Here is an 18945-nt window from a genome sequence, read left to right on the forward strand (position 1 = left end):
AGGCTCTTGAGTAGTTGAATTGCCACATTCTGCAATAGTTCCAATCTGCAAGTGGTGTCCACGAATAACCCCAAGTAAAATTACAGGGATCTATCCTAAACAAGTGGAGTGCTAGGGAGAAGCCTGAGCCTCGGGAAAAATGTTACATCTAGATGCTTTGGAGATGAAAAAAAACAATTCTTACAATTGCCAGAATGTGAGATTACATTGTTTGGAGTAAAAAAACCACCAAGGGTGACAAGCCAATCCTGCAAATATTTTATACCGGAAGCTCTTCCTGGCAGCTAAGGAGCTACCCACCACCACAATAGAGAGATTGAACATAACCAGTATGGAAAACTGTCTCATATCATACATATCGTGATTTTTAAAAAATAAAAATACAGTTGCTATTAGTTTCCTTCAGGTCCCAGTTTTTACTTAACCCCAGACAAGTGAATTGTGGGAACTATAAGGCAACAGAATTATTTTTCTTTGGGAAGATCTGGAAGCTTAAAAAAGATTTAGCAAAAGGTAATTGATCAGTCCAAACAACCATCACAAGCACTATGCTGGGATGATCACACATAAATAGGAAATTGTGAATCTATTTTATATTGTGTAGATGAGAATGGCAGGAGGTCATGCTCATGAAGGCTAAGTGACTTGTTGCCTGGGGATGTTGTGAAAGCCAAAAGTATTACTGGATGGAGGATAGGTCCATCAATGGCTATAGCCAAGATGGTCAGTGATTCAACCAAAGCCCTGGTTGTCCCTAAACCTCTGACTGCTAGAAGTTAGGCCTGGATGACAGGGGATGGATCACTTGATAAATTGCCTTGTTGTTGATTCCCTCTGAAGCACAAGGCTCGGCTGCTATAGGAAGATGGGATATTGGTCTACATGGACCATTGGTCTAACCCAGTATGGATGTTCTTATGAATATTGAAGGATAAAATGTTTGAAGCATGTTTTATTAGTTTCAGGCATGGTGCTGAATGACTCCAAGCATAATGAGAGTGCTGCCAACCAAATCCTCAGGCCAAGCAAAAAACTACAGATGGTGAAGATCCTACAATATATTAGAATAACTGTTTAAAGTATAAAATCCAATTAAACATTAAATGATTGCCAAGAAAGTATGGAGGTAAACAAAAGGGGCACAGAGGACTACTGATTGCTACTTATGGCAATTCACATAAGGGTCTCTTTTATACCCTCTAGTGGATGTTTGATACCATGAGGTGTGCATGACAGCCCTTTTACAGACTATACTAGCTGCAAAACAGAAGGGTGAGTGCATCTCAAGAGCAGGATCCTATATAGACAATTCTTCAGAAAGAATTAACAGTCTGATTGTCTGCTAATAATTGAACAGGTAGTATATGTCCAAATATTTTGCATTTTCTTTCCCCCATTATTCCAACAATCAAAAATCAGTAATTTCAGATTTGCTGAAATTTATATTACCTGCACTGGCTAAATACATATGTGTCATATATAGTATGACAATCTTCTATAGCTTGTCTTATTCCTAATTTTTGTTAAAATTGGAATAGAAACAAGAAGTTTTATTTTTTTAAAGAAATTCAGTGTGTAAAACACGGTAAAAATTAGCTATAGTAGTCTATCCATTGGTGCTTGGTTCTTTTTTTGGGCTTGTATTTTAATATCCAAATCTGATCCAAATTTAAACTTTTCCACACCTTATTTCCACTTCCTTGGGGGAAAAGGGCTGGAGGTGGTGCTTTGATGTTTGTATCAGAACAGAACCTGCAATGTTCCGTGTCATCTCCCCAAAGGCAGGTTTGTCTGGGAGGATATGAAAGAAACTTTCCCACAAAAACTCAGGAGTTTGAAGCAGATGGAAACATTGGGAGAAAGTGCAGGTAGTAGAGGGCATGGTGCACCTGTGAGGCAGCCCTGATGAGAGCTGCAGGGTACCAGGCAGCTTCTACTAAAAGCACTACTAGAGAACATGGACAATGTTTTGCCCTGGAGTCTTCTCTTCTCCCTGCTTCTGCAGCTCCTCTCCTTGGCTTCTCGCTCTTATTGTCATCTAGTGAGAGCAGTTTCAGTCAGTGGGGAAAAGGGGAAGTGAATAGACACAAGCTCCTGGTGCTGAGAAAAGATGCAACATGTGGCAATGGGTCAGAAGACATTCAAAGGGAAAGCACAATCACCATTCCCACACTCAGTCAGAATCAGCATGTGAATGTGTGGAGGGGAGGAGAGACTGCTCCCTGTGCTTTCCAAGCTAAGGGCTAGTCTACACTGGCAATGCTTGGCAGTGCTTTAACACGGTTTGTGTAGTCACGGCAGAGCGCAAGGAGACAGCTCTACCAGCATTCTAAAAAAAACTACCTCCACGAGAGGCGTAGCTCCCAGCGCTGGGAGTGCGGCTCCCAGTGCTGGGGCACCGTTTACACTGGCATTTTACAGCGCTGAAATTTGCTGCGCTCAGGGGTGTGTTTTTTCACACCCCTAAGCGAGAAAGTTGCTGCACTATAAAACGCCAGTGTAGACAAGCCCTAAGTGCACCAACTTCAAGGCTCCAGTGCACCAACTTCAACCCCCTTTACTGTCATTTATACCCCCACTTCACACCCACTCACATTCCACATGCGCCTACTCAGCATCATGCCCCAGTCTCCCCTCATCCTTATCCCCTCTGCAACCGATGTGAAGTCATCCAAAGCCCTTGCTATGTTTATTCCACACACATGCATTTCCTCCCATCCACCAGTGAATGGAAGTACATTGGGGGGTGGAGGAGGGAAAGAGTCTGCCGAAAGACCTCCTGTGTAAGCTTAGGGGAAAAGGAGCTCAGCCCCTGCTTTGAATAGATAGAACAGGAGTGGCCAAACTTACTGACCCTTCGACCTGCATACAATAATTTAAAAACAAAACAAAACAAGGAGTACTTGCGCCACCTTAGAGACTAAGAAATTTATTTGGGCATAAGCTTTCGTGGGCTAAAACCCACTTCATCGGATGCATGGAGTGGAAAATACAGTAGGAAGATATATATACAGAGTACATGAAAAGATGGGGGTTGCCTTATCAATTCTAACGAGACAATTCAATTAAAGTGGGCTATTATCAGCAAGAGGAAAAATCACTTTTGTGTGGTAATCAGGGTGGCCCATTTCAAACACTTGACAAGATATGAGTAACAGTAGGGGAAAAAATTAGCAAGGGGAAACAGTTTTTAGTTTGTGTAACGACCCATCCACTCCCAGTCTTTATTCAGGCCTAATTTGATGGTATCCAGTTTGCAAATTAATTCCAGTTCCGCAGTTTCTTGCTGGAGTCTGTTTTTGAAGATTTGTGGTGAAGAATTGCCACTTTTAAGTCTGTAATTGAGTGTCCAGAACTGGTTTCTCTGTTCTCTGACTGGTTTTTGAATGTTTGAATTTTCAGAAGCTCAAGAGCCACAAGACATGCACAACCTGCCCCACTGGGTAGCGCCTTCCAGGCCTTGGGGTTAAAGCCCTTAGATCTCCCCCCTCACTGCAGGGCAGAATCCCCTAGTCCCACCACTCCACTGTAGGGCAGAAGCCCCAAGCTCCCCCACCCTGCCCAATCTGGTAGATGGAGAATGGTGGGGGAGACGGGGCTGGGGGTGGGCTCCATGAACTGTAAAAGAGCTGTAAGCGGCTCATGAGCCACAGCTTGAGATTGAACATGGGGAAGCTCTATTCCAGATAGACTGTCTTTTCATTCCTATGGGGGGACACAATCCTTAGTGGACAGGATTTCCCTGTGCTTCAGGGGGAAGCCCTAATACCATTCGGTGGGGTTTCCCTTGCCTAGAGAAAACCCCACTCCTAGTGGACAAAGTTTCTTTGGCCCAGATCAATAATTGTATTTAGGTTCCTAACTTTCATTGACTTCCTCCTAAATACATTTGTGGATCTGGCTCTTTGTGCTTAGTGGAAGCCAAACCAAATTAGGCAGGTCTTCCTTTGCACAGGGGAAATCCCACCCAAGTGGGTGGAGTTTATCTGTTTTTAGGGATTCCCTGCTTTTATGAGGAGAATCCTGCCAAAAAATCCTTCCAAGCTCTGCCTGAGCTCCAGCGAAACAAAAGCAATGACTTTGCCACAGTATTGCCGATTCTTGCAATGATATCAAGAGTCATGATATTTGGTGTTTTTCTTAAAGCCTCAGCTCCTGGAGTCATGTGATGCATGTGACAATCTCAGCTTTCATTTAAAGAAAGAGTATGTTTCAAGCCCTTGTGGTTGTAGAGACAAGCTTGAAAGTGTAAACTCTGAAGACATGAAATCAGAAGGTACATAAAATGACTAAACATTTTTTTTTTTAAATGTTGATTTTGGAGGGCTTGGCTCATGATCTGTGAACCCTTAGAGTCAGCAATACTCATACACATTCCTTGGAGGACTGAGGAGCTGTGTCCACCTTTGAAAGCCTCCTGCAGATGGGAGAGGTTGTCCAGCTAGTCACATCCAGGAGACGTGTGAGGGAAAGGGCCACTCTCCCTGACTCCTAAGATAATTTGGGCTGCGATGGTCTGGAACACCCTGTGTTGGGTTTGGGTCAGCCACTAGTTAAAGGGGCCATGGGTTTGAGAAAGGGCTGTGTGGCCTATGGCAGACAGTACTTCAGCTGGGGCCACTGTGTTTGGGGTCAGGGGTGCAGTGCAGAGAATGGGGGTTAGTCAGTTTAGCGCCCCCCCATCACCACCCACATGACTCCATCACCCCTCCAGCACACCGTGGCTCCCTGCTTCCCCTTACCCCACATCTGCATTGCCCCTCACAGCTCCCTGCCCCTGCTTGCACTCTACCCTTTGCATCACCCCACACGGCTCCCTGCTTCCCCTCACCCCCCCCCACACATCGACCCCCGCGGCTCCCTGCTCCTGCACGCCCCCAGCTCCCTGCACCCCCCCCCAGCTCCCATCTTCGGCTGCCACATATCTCTTGCACCCCCCACTCCCCAGGGCTCCCTGCTCCTGCTGCCCCATCCATCCTGCACCCCATTATTACCGCCCCTTCCCTCCCACAGCTCCCTGCCCTACATTGCGCCCCATCCCTCCCCCCATCCCCCAGGTTCCTGCCCCACATTGCACCCCATCACTCCCACAACCCCCTCAGGTCCCTGCTCCACGTTGCGCCGCATCCCTCCTGCACCCCCTCCCCACGGCCCCCTGCTCCTGCCACCCCATCCATCTCGCACCCCACTATTACCGCCCCTTCCCTCCCACAGCTCCCTGCCCTACATTGCACCCATCCCTCCCCCCATCCCCCAGGTTCCTGCCCCACCTTGCACCCCATCACTCCCACAACCCCCTCAGGTCCCTGCTCCACGTTGCGCCGCATCCCTCCTGCACCCCCTCCCCACGGCCCCCTGCTCCTGCCACCCCATCCATCTCGCACCCCACTATTACCGCCCCTTCCCTCCCACAGCTCCCTGCCCTACATTGCACCCATCCCTCCCCCCATCCCCCAGGTTCCTGCCCCACCTTGCACCCCATCACTCCCACAACCCCCTCAGGTCCCTGCTCCACGTTGCGCCGCATCCCTCCTGCACCCCCTCCCCACGGCCCCCTGCTCCTGCCACCCCATCCATCTCGCACCCCACTATTACCGCCCCTTCCCTCCCACAGCTCCCTGCCCTACATTGCACCCATCCCTCCCCCCATCCCCCAGGTTCCTGCCCCACCTTGCACCCCATCACTCCCACAACCCCCTCAGGTCCCTGCTCCACGTTGCGCCGCATCCCTCCTGCACCCCCTCCCCACGGCCCCCTGCTCCTGCCACCCCATCCATCTCGCACCCCACTATTACCGCCCCTTCCCTCCCACAGCTCCCTGCCCTACATTGCACCCATCCCTCCCCCCATCCCCCAGGTTCCTGCCCCACCTTGCACCCCATCACTCCCACAACCCCCTCAGGTCCCTGCTCCACGTTGCGCCCCATCGCTCCTGCACCCCCTCCCCACGGCTCCCGCCGCCCTATCCCACTGCTCTCCACCACGGCTGGCTCGCAGGCAGGGCCAGCTCTAGGTTTTTTGCTGCCCCAAGCTCCGAGAGCAGCAGGGCCCAAGCCAAAGGAAAAAGACAGGCGGGCTGGAACGCCGCCCCGGAATTGTGCCGCCCCAAGCACATGCTTTGCTGGTGCCTAGAGCCGGCCCTGCTCACAGGCCCCCCACCGCCCCCGCTTCCCCCCCATCGCACCTCGTCCATGGAGCAGGGAATTGTGCTAAAAATAGCCGCCGCTTGCTGATTGGCGGAGGGAAAAAATGGTCGCACCACGTGACTTTCCATCTAAAATTCCAAAATGGCGGATCCCATCACAGGCTGATTCCGTTGGTGGCGCGCGCGCCGCTGTGTTCCCCCAGCGCCTGGCCCTCCCCGTGCCTTGCCGCCGCCCCGAGCGTCTGCTGCCGCCGCACAGGTCAGTACCCAGGCTCCCCCGATCCGCGCAACGTGTGCCCGCATCTATACGGAGGCAGGCGCTGTGCGGTCCCTTTAAGGCTGCGGGTATTTTTGTCCTCCGGCTTTTAATTCTGCTGAGGCCGCTCCAGACCGCTGGGTCTTTAAAGGGATGGGTCGCGCAGGGCGATTTTTCTCTGGTCTGAGTGGAGAACGCGGAGGGTTCCGGGCAGGAGGTTGATGGGCAGGTCGAAGCACCAATGGGGGGCGTCTCCGCTGTAGTGGCGGGTGCGTTTGAGCCGCTTGAAGGCTCACGCTGCACTGTGATTAGGCAGCAGCGATGAGAGGGCGGGGCTCCGTCCGCTCACCAATAGGGGAGGACGAGGTGGAGTCGGGGGCGGGTCGTGAGGTGACTGACCCCTGACGGGGCCATTCAGCGCGGGGCCTGCGGGCTCCGCTCTCCGGCGGTTCGGCGTGCCTTGGGTTTTTGTGAATGAGCCGGGTGGGGCCGGGGCTGTGATACGTCCCGCCCCCTCCGGGTCTCTGCGGCTCCACCTTCTCCTCCCCCTGCCCTCCCCCCCCACCCAGTGAGCAGCGCTGCTGCCGCCTCGCTGCTGAGCGGGGCTCGGCCGGGAGCGATGCGGCCGGGGTGAGTGGAGCGGCCGAGGCGCCGGGGGCCGTGGCCCGAGAGCCGCCCGCAGGGCAGGGGGCGGGGCGGGGCTGGGTCTCTCTGGCCGGCAGCCTCCTGCCGTTTGTGTGGCCGGGTCCGGCCGTGTGTCTGTCTGGCAGTCACTGGGTGTGGGGCCGTGGGGGCGTGTGGGGGCCGGGGCCGGCCGTGTGTCTGTCTGGCAGTCACTGGGTGTGGGGCCGTGGGGGCCGGGTCCGGGTCCGGCCGTGTGTCTGTCTGGCAGTCACTGGGTGTGGGGCCGTGGGGGCCGGGGCCGGGTCCGGCCGTGTGTCTGTCTGGCAGTCACTGGGTGTGGGGCCGTGGGGGCGTGTGGGGGCCGGGGCCGGCCGTGTGTCTGTCTGGCAGTCACTGGGTGTGGGGCCGTGGGGGCGTGTGGGGGCCGGGGCCGGCCGTGTGTCTGTCTGGCAGTCACTGGGTGTGGGGCCGTGGGGGCGTGTGGGGGCCGGGGCCGGCCGTGCGTCTGTCTGGCAGTCACTGGGTGTGGGGCCGTGGGGGCCGGGTCCGGGTCCGGGTCCGGCCGTGTGTCTGTCTGGCAGTCACTGGGTGTGGGGCCGTGGGGGCGTGTGGGGGCCGGGGCCGGCCGTGTGTCTGTCTGGCAGTCACTGGGTGTGGGGCCGTGGGGGCCGGGTCCGGGTCCGGGTCCGGCCGTGCGTCTGTCTGGCAGTCACTGGGTGTGGGGCTGTGGGGGCCGGGGCCGGGTCCGGCCGTGTGTCTGTCTGGCAGTCACTGGGTGTGGGGCCGTGGGGGCGTGTGGGGGCCGGGTCCGGCCGTGTGTCTGTCTGGCAGTCACTGGCTGTGGGGGCCGGGTTCGGGTCCGGCCGTGTGTCTGTCTGGCAGTCACTGGGTGTGTAAGAGGGGAGCTGTGTCTGCCTGTCTGTGTATCCAGCAGCCCCGGTGCGTGTGTGTCTGTCTGTCTGTCTGGCGGTCGCTGTGTATGTTGCCCAACAGCTGCGCCGTGTGTGTAGGGTCGCTGGGTGTCTGGCTGTCCGTCCAGCGCTGTGTGTGCGTTGGGGGGCTGACAGGCTGTCACAGGCACTGGGGTGTGTGCGGGAATCTGTCCGTGCAGCAGGGTGACCCTTGCAGATGGAGGCAGTGAGGATTTGGGTGTGCTCACATCCCCCATCCCTCCTACTGCCCAAATATCTCCCTCCCTTCCCTGTGCAGAGGCGTGTCTGTCTCACCAAGTTAATAGCGAAGACATGTTCTGTGAAGGGGCAGGGGTATGGGTGGGGGGTTCTGGAATTAGAAGGGTTGAGCTCACTTGCAAATTGATTAAGCTGTTTACAATTCTGCTTTTTAAACCAATTAGCCCTCCCCACCCCCAAATTTGCCCTTTAAATTATGAGTGACAATTCATTAAAAAATTCTGATACATAGGATAGTACTATGTATATATTAACTTTAGGAAATAAACCCTTCGATAAAATGGGAATTTTCGTAGTTGAATTATTCGTAGCCCTGAAATAAAACCTAAAGGGGACTGCTGGGATAAAGAGGTGCAGATAGCTCTTTAAACTGTAAGTGATTACTGTTTTGAATGCTTAGTTATAATTCCAGTATTTGGGAGATGACACAAAACAAAGCTTTGCAGTGAGTGGCCTGTGTTCTTGTAAAAGTTTTTAAAAATATGATTATTGTCCCCTATTGCCCCTTCTGCACATGTTTCTGTGCTAATATGATGATAGTCCAGGCTATACGTACATGCATGTATTATTCAAAAGTGACTTTATCTAATGCTGACCCATTCAAAGTAGCTGTTTTGATCTTTTTAGTAAATAAAATGTATCTTATGTAAAGTGTCTGTGGACTTATGTGGGAGTCTTGTGCATTTCATGCTTATGATAGTTTTTATAACTTGTATTTTATTACCTTGGTTGAGATACTAGTAAATCAGCATTACAAAATTTTGCTTGTCCACTTATGTGAGCCAAATAGATACTTATTGATTGGCAAACAAAATAATTCTGTCTTCTTATGGAACGAGTGGACAGTAGATTGTTTTGTGTAACAAATTTTCATGATTACTTTTAGGCTGTTAATATATAACACACAATGACAGTATCAAATGAAACTTATGGGTAACATTCTGGCCTACCCCCGCACTGTGCCTTGTTCCCTTTTCCCCCTGACTTGCTGTGTGTTTAAAAGGGAGTTTTACTGTATGAAATGTTGGTTTGTGCAACAATGTTCATGTCATAGTTTAAAAAAATTAATTATAATGTATTGGGAGCAATGGGAAGAGAGGTGTTACTGAACTGTTGTGTGTGGGTTTATGCTGCAGGAATTTATCAGGAAAAATGCTGTGTGCAATACTTGAGTTTCTTTAATCGTTTGATTTTTGTGTGTGTGTGTGGCATTGTAAGTGCAGCATGACCTCTTAAGCAAAATCACTTTTATTACATGATGATTATTTAATATTATACCAAGACACCTCATACCATTTGGAGGGGAGGTAAAACTGATCCATTCGTTTCTTCGAAGTACATGTAATGCTATTAAGTGGCTTATGTACGTATTTGCATGACACTGAAGGTTTTTTCAGTTTGTCATTAGATTTGCTGTGACAACTTTCATATAAAGCTTTGCATACATTAGAGTTGTCACTTTTAAAATGTTGACATTCATTTACTATAGATTTGCCTAATATTTTAGGGGGGAATTTATGGAAGTTTTATTTCACAAGTAGCTGAGCGGTCTATGAGAGAAGTGTGGGTGGACTGGGCAGGTGAAAGTCATCCACCAACCTGGAATCAGGGCACCCAGAACGTAGTAGCTGTGTATTGGGGTCACTCATCACAGTATGGATCCTCTGGTTTCACCTCATCCACATCTGTCTATTTGGGCTAGTGTAGAGATGCCTGTATTTTACTTTCTGCATAGCCCCAATGCGAGATTTAAGTCATGTAGAGAGTCTTGTATTTGCACTCTGTACCTAAGGTGAGTTTCACCTTTCTTGAAGGAAGGTGTCAGAGTACATCTGGATTTACTGCTGTTACATAGCATCAATAAAAGTGACTTGTATGGTGTTCACTACTGTTAGCGCTTTCTGTTGCGGCCAAAAGTTACCTGAAGTTATCTATCTTAATAAGATTTCTTAAAAAGGGCAATATTTTTAAATAGCTAAGGAACACAAAAATTTAAGTAGCCTGATTCTTGACAGGATTTCTTTTTTGTAATGTGACCTGTCATTGCTTTGAATTCTAATAGTGGCTGAAGGACCAGAAATTGTTTGAGTTTTCACATTAAAAGATGCTGTTGTAGCTCCAGAGTCTGCCTGAAAGATTTGAGGGGGCACTGAATTAAGAAAGCTCAGCTGCTTGTATACAAATATCCAGCAATTACAAGGCACCAAAATTATTGCACAATTCCATTGTTACCATGGCAACATGTTCACTCAATTACAGTTGGAAATGTAAAATGCCACCCAGTTAGAAGAGACCACATTTTTTTTATAAACCAAAGTATGTAAGAGAGAAACTTCATGAATCTTGTGCTGTTTTTATATTTGCATGTGTATCTTATCAGATATCCTTCATTATTAATATCAGTTGTGTTCACTTATTTTTGGACCTTTAGAATGCCATCTTTCAACTTCAGTATTTAATTTTCCTTCAGGGTTTAGTTTAGAAAGGTAAAGTGGATTAAACCAACACACAAATATTCTGGAAATAAAATGATAATAGAGGGGAAACTTGTCAATTATTTAATAGAGGTAACGTAAAAACAAATTTGAGTAAAAGCCGTTGTCTCATCTGGTGGAACACACTTGAAGAATTTAGTGTTCATGGGCCAAGATTTTCAACATACTGGTAAGTACAACAGATGTAATCAGACAAGTCTGAACAGAAGATAACTTTAGGGGGTCAGTGGTAAGAAAGCAGTGAAAGTAGAATCCCAGGATGCCTTGTTTATAAGGAGTAGCTAGGAACCAAAAATTAGGGAACAGCGGGATCTGTGCATAAAGTTTCTGATACGGGATTGACAACATAAATTAGATCTCTGTCTACTGAAGTTAATCAGCAATTTAAAAAAACCTTTTAAACAAGGTCGTGATGGATATTACAGATTTTCAGTAATCTAGTTACTTGTATAGATTGTTTAAATTTATAAGAACACAATACAAAATTGTACAGTCAACATACAAATTTCAGCTTGATTGTGAAGCTTTAAAGTTTCAAGAATGACTTCAGATTCAAATACTTTGATAGAGGATGGTACAAAAGGAAAAAAGGAGGTCTCTTCCATACCAGTTTCTGAACCAGTTTCTGAACTATTGGTATCTCAAAATTAATAGACACACTTGAAAAAACAGGTGACTGTGAGCCAGAGGTAGATATGAAAGATGAGGGTGGGGACTTTACAAGTGATGTCCATGAATTGTCACACACAGCTTTTGAGAGGTTGCTGTCCCTGAGCCACTCTGTCACAGCAGCTTCTGATAAAACGTGGGTGAAAGTTACTGCTCAGCTCCCCTCTAGCTGCTGGAAAGAAGAAACAGTCTCTTCCCTTTCACTTTTCCTTAGAGCTTCTTCAGTGTATGCGGGGGAGGGTTTCTAGTACTTCATCCATCTCTTGGAACCTTCTTTCTACTGTGTGGATTTGGGTTGGGAGCAAGTCCTCCATGCAATCTGCAAAATTCTTCACTACCATGAATTACTCTTTTATGTATGCAATTGCAGGTAGCTTTCTGAAGCAGCAGCAGCTTGAATTGACCTGATTTGAGTTTTATTTCTGCTCAAATATTACACATTAAAACTTCCAGTTTCTTCTTGATATACTCTGATGCTACTATGAACATCAGCAGAGGTTCAGGAGTTGCCTGTCCGCAGGCTCATGAAAACATGGAATCAGTTCTCATTCTTTTAGCATCTGGGCTATCTTTGCAATCATGTGTGAAATAAGAACTTATTAAAAAACAAAAACTTAGTTTTTACAGAAATTGATGACTTTAAGCTCACTATCCCCTGGCTAGACAGCTAGAGACAGCTTTCCACTTACCTCTGTGGGGTAGATTTTTAAAGCTGTGTCCAATTGTGTCCTTGCTTTGAAGATGTAGAATGTATGAAATCTCTGCGTTCGGGCCCTGATTGTACCACCTATGCACTATAAATTGCACATCACTCTACCTGGGCTCAGCAGTCTGCCTGCAGGCTTGGGGCCTAGGCTTGTAGTTTAAGGAAGTTATAAGCAGTTATTTTGTTTGAAAATGCATAAAACGTATCAAAGAAACTAGTCGGTACAAATGTTGGACTTGATAGGTGTAACTCTTATTGCTAGTGCCCTTCAGAATTTTGAGAAGTGGGGAGTAGTCAATGATTTTTTTTTTTTTTTAAGGTAACTTCAAAGGTAGTCTGTATCTCAAACCTTGTTGCCTGAGAGAGGCATTTTTCCTAATTTTTTTTCTTTAAGTTGAATATTTTCTTTATTGTAAGATATGTTCAAATCACTGGTCTTTGAGGGAAGGGTAAACAATAATATGATGTTATATGCACTTAAATCCTGGGTGTATTGAATGCTTGGGTACATGCAACCTAAGGCCAAAGATGAAAACTTGCCTTTCTTAGATTCCTTGAAAATGCTACTGAAATTGCAGTTAGAGCTCATACTAACCTTTTGGAAGGTGTCGACTGTAACTAGACCCCTGCACTCTTTCTGAAGTACAGTATGGTGTCCTATTGGCCAAGTGGAGGAAATAATTATCAAGGTAGTAGTCTATGTAGAAGAAAAGTCAGGGCTTCAAAAAATTGATACTTATAGCCCAAGGCCTAAACTAATATGCCTGGGTGAAAATATTTGCTACTATGCTCCCTGCAATTTAAAGAAGAAAATCGCTCCAGGCCACTTGATAGTATGTTTTAAATACTGTTAAATATGGTATTTAACAACTTTCAGTGTAATAGATATTTTTAAATGTGACTTATTACTACAGTTGAATGAATAGTAGAAGAAATATTCATTGACTATATTTGATAATACCCCCAGAAGTAGTGTATGTGCAGAATAGTATTTGCCTAGCTACTGTGCTGGTTGAAAACCACAAAAAAGTATTAATGGAGTACAGTATTTGATGAACATTGATACCATTAATTATTTGCCAAGTTTTCTTCAATCAGTACTACTTACTACATGCTCTGGTATTTTCTTTTCCTTCCTGTCTTCACTCAACATTTCGTTTTTCCTGAGCTACCTTTTGGTTAATTCCCTCTTACCTCTTTTATTCCTTTCCTTGCCTTATGTTCTCTGCCGTCTCCTATATAATGTCTCCTTTCTGCTTCTCCCCAACCCATAAAGCCACATATTGGAGTTAAAATTTTAACTAGACTCCTTGTGGCTGAAGCACTAAATCGATCATCTGAGGGCTTGTCTACACTAACTGCTGGATCAGCAGGCAGTGATTGATCCAGCGGGGGTCAATTTATCGTGTCTAGTATAGACACGATAAATTGACTGAGCACGCTCTCCTCGACTCCGGTATTCCACCAGAATGAGAAGCGCAAGCGGAGTCAACGGGAGACCATCCGCTGTCGACTTACCGCAGAGAAGACACCGTGGTAAGTAGATCTAAGTATGTTGACTTCAGCTATGCTATTCATGTAGCTGAGGTTGCGGATCTTAAAGTGACCCCGTGTATTAGTGTAGACAAGCTCTCAGACTGATATGAAATAAGTGGCAGGCACTGAACAGGGGTAGCTTTCCTGAATTCATCCCTCTGCTTTGTTGCTGCTGAGAGTCAGTTTCTAATACTTGACCCTTCTCCTAGTTGTCATTTTTTTAGCTCATTTCCCCAAATAATAGCTTTGGTGTCCGACTTTGCTGTTGCTCTCAACTTTCTCAAGTGTTGGCACAATGAAATTGACCTGATTCTTTTCAGTTTCATTGCTGCCTAGAGGTCTGAAAAAAGCAGTGAAAACTGGTGAGACTTTGGGTCAGTTTTCACTCTGCTACAGATTGTGGGTGCTGAGAAGCAGCACGGGTATTGGAGCTGTCTGTAGAACCAGGAACACAGCAGTACATCATCACTTTATTCAGTTCACATTTTGCAGGCCGCCTCAACCATAAGAGCTAGATAATTTTTTTAAAAATGAAAACTTACCTTCTGCAAACTTCCTGCTTGCCATGCTCTGTTCAAGTTCTTGTATGCTTCCCGCTACGGTAGTATCTGAGTGTCTTGGATAAGCAATTTTTCTTGCTATTTGATGGTGTTAACTAGGAAACTGAAGTGGAGGGATGCTTTATCCTACAATGGGCCACGTTGATCAGGCGATGTGTGATATATGTATGGAGTGATTCTTGTCCTCAACAGTGCTGTCTAACCAGTAAGCAGGATATTTGGGTAATGCCTCTTTACCTGGAAAGGATTTGCACGGTTAAACTCAGAAAAGAAAACAAATACTGCCTTGTGTTTCCTTGATGGGGTTCTTGTGTTGTCATGACAGTCCTAGAAAAAGTTAGAGAAGGGGAGAAAAGTATGAGAGGGAAAATGGTGGGGGACACACAAGATTATAGAAAGGCAGTAAAAGAAGAAACAAGAACAGACTATAAAATCCCTTGGAAAGCTTCTATAGTTCTTCCTCTGCAAGGAATTTATGCTTGGCCTGTCTTTTATGTAAATATAAAAATTCAGCCTCAGTTGTGGTATTTACTGTTGTGCACATCTTGATCCAGTTCATTTTTTTTTTTTTTCCCCTCTTGTTTTCCTGGTGGATACATTTGAGAGTAGTTTTGGTGACAAACTGTTTCAGATGGCATTGTAGTAGTACTGAGGAATGTATGGGAATTTGGGGTCACAGACCTATGACAATTATGTCCCCTATTCTGATAATCGAACCATAGTTTCAAATATAAAAGTATTTTCAAATAACATCATCAGAGAGGAACCTCACACTTGTCTGACAAACTTTTTGTTTGGCCTTGACTACTACACATACAATTTTTGTTCCCTAGTGTGATAGAGGGGCCTAGAGCTGGAAACCAGTTTGGATGGTCTGAAGACTTCAGGTGCACATTCGCAGTCTCCTAATTTCAGCTAGTGAAGCATAGCGCAGGTCCCCGGTGGTGGCAGCTTCACCCTCCTTCCCCCCAATCGAAAAGCCCATCTTAGTAGGATTCCATCATGTGTTAACTCAAGATGGTACTAAATATGTTGACCCTATTTTAAGGAATTGGTAATTACTATACTCCTTTAACAATATGTCTCCAGAAGAGAGACAGCAAGGAGGTAATGCCGTGGGGGGGGCAGGGAGCCGTAGGGGGGTGTGTGTGATGCAGGCAGGTGATCAGATGGGGAATATGTATAGCTGGGTACTTTTCCTCTTCTCTCTGTGTAGCTGAAACTGAATACCCAAGACAATGCCTCAGGTGCAATCCGGTTGTCATGTCTGTGGTTGCTGGTGTGTTGAACCTCTCATTTTGTAAAGTCTGACCTCCTACAGACCTGTCCTATATATATATCTGCATAAGGAGGGCTAGGATTTTATAACAAACGTGTAAATTATTGAGCTGAGACAGTAATGAAGCAGAATACTTCTTTAAAAATAAATTCCAGGATTGGAACATCAGTAATTTGGGTATCTGTACAGTGAACAGAATAATAGCAGCACTATATGGTGTTTGAGGTGACCTCTTAAAGATGCGTTTTCATTCTGAGGAAAGCACTAGCATCTGATTACATTTGTATAAATTTACCTTTCACATATACAGTAGAACCTTGATAATTCATACTCCTTACTTTTTGGAAAGATTTAATAGTGCTGTAGTGAGGTCTCCTATTAAGATTTAATTACTTTTACAAAGTGTGTTAACATTTATCAGTGTACGTTGATTTATTATAAATAAAACTAAATTACACTTGTCAAATGAACAAAATAGCTTTGGTTTCCTTATTCAGTTTGCATTAACTGAATCTTGAGAAACAGTAAGTAATTCATCATAGGCCAATCATTAGCACAAGTTAGATTCCTCTGTATTCATTCATTTTCCTAACTTGCAAAGCTCTCAGAGGGGTAGCCGTGTTAGTCTGGATCTGTAAAAGCAGCAAAGAAACACTGAACAGCGCACTGATACACAGATACCCTCCCACCAACAGCACAAGAAGAAGAACTCCACATGGACTCCTCCTGAGGGTCGAAACAACAGTCTGGACCTATACATAGAATGCTTCCACCGACGTGCACAAGCAGAAATTGTGGAAAAATAACATCGCTTGCCTCATAACCTAAGTAGTGCAGAACGCAATGCCATCCACAGCCTCAGAAACAACCCTGACAAAATAATCAGAGACTGATAAAGGAGGTGCTGTTGTCCTCATGAACAGGTCTGACTACCAAAAGGAGGCTTCCAGACAACTCTCGAGTACCAAATTCTACAGGCCTCTTTCCTCAGATCCCACTGAGGAATACACTAAGAAACTGCACCATCTACTCAGGACACTCCCTACACTAACTCAGGAACAAATCGACATACTCTTAGAGCCCCGACTGGGGTTGTTCTATCTACTACCCAAGATCCACAAACCCAGAAATCCTGGACGCCCCATCATCTCAGGCATTGGCACTCACTGAAGGACTGTCTGGATATGTGGACTCTCTACTCAGACCCTATGCCACCAGCACTCCCAGCTATCTCCATGACACCGCTGATTTCCTGAGAAAAATACAATGCATTGATGATCTTCCAGAAAACACCATCCGAGCCACCATGGATGTAGAGGCTCTCTACACAAACATCCCACACACAGATGGAATACAAGCTGTCAGGAACAGTATCCGTGATGATGCCACAGCACAACTGGTTACTGAGCTCTGTGACTTTATCCTCACGCACAACTATTTCAAATTTGGTGACAATATACACCTCCCGACCAGTGGCACCGCTATGGGCACCTGCATGGCCCCACAATATGCCAACATTTTGATGGCTGACATAGAACAATGCTTCCTCAGCTCTCGTCCACTCACACCCCTTCTCCACCTATGCTACCTTGATGTCATCGTGGTGGTGATGATGATGATGACCCATGGGAAGGAAACCCTGGAAGAATTCCACTATGGTTTCAACAGCTTCTACCCCACCATCAACCTCAGCCTGGACCAATCTAAATGGAAGGTCCACTTCCTAGGCAACACAGTGCAAATAGGTGATGGTCATGTTAACACCACCCTATACCGAAAACCCACTGACCGCTGTGCCTACCTTCATGCCTCCAGCTTCCATCCTGGACACACCACACAATCCATTGTCTACAGCCAAGTGCTGAGATACAACCGGATTTGCTCCAACCCCTCAGGCAGAGATCAACACCTACAAGATCTTCACCAAGCATTCTCAAAACTACACTACCCACACAAGGAAATAAGAAAACGGATTGACAGAGCCAGACGTGTACCCAGAAGCCTCCTGCTGCGAGACAAACCCAAGAAAGAAACCCCCAGAATTCCACTGGCCATCACATACGGTCCTCAGCTAAAACCTCTCCAACGCATCATCAGTGATCTACAACCCATCCTGGACAATTATCCCTCACTTTCACAGCCTTGGGAGGCAGGCCAATCCTCACCCACAGACAACCTGCCAACCTGAAGCATATTCTCACCAGCAACTAGACACTGCACCATAGTAACTCTAACTCAGGAACCAATCCATGCAACAAACCTCGATGCCAACTCTGCCCACATATCTACACCAGCGAACCATCACAGGACCTAACCAGATCAGCCACACCATCACCGATTCATTCATCTGCACGTCCACCAATGTAATATATGCCAACATGTGCCAGCAATGCCCCTCTGCTATGTACATTGGCCAAACTGGCCAGTCCCTACGTAAAAGGATAAACGGACACAAATGAGATATTAGGAATGGCAATATACAAAAACGTGTAGGAGAACACTCCAGTCTCCCTGGACACACAATAGCAGATTTAAAGGTAGCCATCCTGCAGCAAAAAAACTTCAGGACCAGACTTCAAAGAGAAACTGCTGAGCTTCAGTTCATTTGCAAATTTGACACCATCAGCTCAGGATTAAACACAGACTGTGAATGGCTCGCCAACTACAAAAGCAGTTTCTCCTCCCTTGGTGTTCACACCAACTGCTAGAAGAGGGCCTCATCCTCCCTGGTTGAACTAACCTCCTTATCCCTAGCCTGATTCTTGCTTGCATATTTATACCTGCCTCTGGGAATTTCCACTACAGTCATCCGATGAAGTGGGTATTCATCCACGAAAGCTTATGCTCCAACATGTCTGTTAGTCTATAAGGTGCCACAGGACTCTTTGCCGCTTTTGCAAAGCTCTGTATTCCATCTTTTCTGCAGTCCTGCAGGGAAAAATGCAGAATTTGTAGCACTGGGGTTACATCCCTACTAATAACTTCCAATATCAAACTACCTGAAGCAAGAGAATCTAGTATACTAGAGAGAGCCCTTTTAAAACCATGAGCCTCTAATGGCAAAAGGGAAAAACAGGAACGCTAGCCAAGGAAACTTTTTCTAATGTTCTGTGTTTTCTGTTTTCTTCAGGGGGATAGTCATCTTGAAGAATAATTTACTTCATTTTAACACAGGGTTAATCTTGTAGCTTTTACAAAACTCTGTACTCTGTTAACATAGTTTCAGTGTTAATTACGCTGATATGGTTTATAGAAACACTTTAAGTCTGCTCTGAATAAAAATGTGCATGTTAGGGGTTTCTGGCTTAGCGTTGTTTATAAAGCAGTTAGTTTTATGCAGTTCAGATGCTTTTGTTGGATTGACGCTTAAGCCTGAAACAATAAGTTAGTTCTATTGTATGACAGCCTGAACCAGCATTCAAAGTGGAAGTGTTGTTCAAACCATTATGGAATTACTTTTTCCCTAGGGAATTGCGCAGTCATCT

General features: G+C 46.3%; 1 protein-coding gene across 11 annotated transcripts in view; it reads left to right on the forward strand.

The window, feature by feature from the left end:
- The first annotated feature begins 6291 nt into the window (after window positions 1-6291).
- HDAC4 (histone deacetylase 4) overlaps window positions 6292-18945 on the forward strand; it is a 469205-nt gene continuing 456551 nt past the window's right edge. For 5 of the 11 annotated variants that reach the window (XM_073306834.1, XM_073306828.1, XM_073306831.1 and 2 more), the window contains exon 1: window positions 6940-7031. The gene's annotated coding sequence lies outside the window, so the exon portion shown is untranslated. Of the gene's footprint in view, window positions 6405-6939; window positions 7032-18945 lie in introns of those variants that run through there. The other 6 variants (XM_073306830.1, XM_073306829.1, XM_073306838.1 and 3 more) reach the window with 4 other exon arrangements.

The sequence above is a fragment of the Lepidochelys kempii genome, chromosome 11 (genome assembly GCF_965140265.1).
Source record: "Lepidochelys kempii isolate rLepKem1 chromosome 11, rLepKem1.hap2, whole genome shotgun sequence".
NCBI classification, from domain to species: domain Eukaryota; kingdom Metazoa; phylum Chordata; order Testudines; family Cheloniidae; genus Lepidochelys; species Lepidochelys kempii.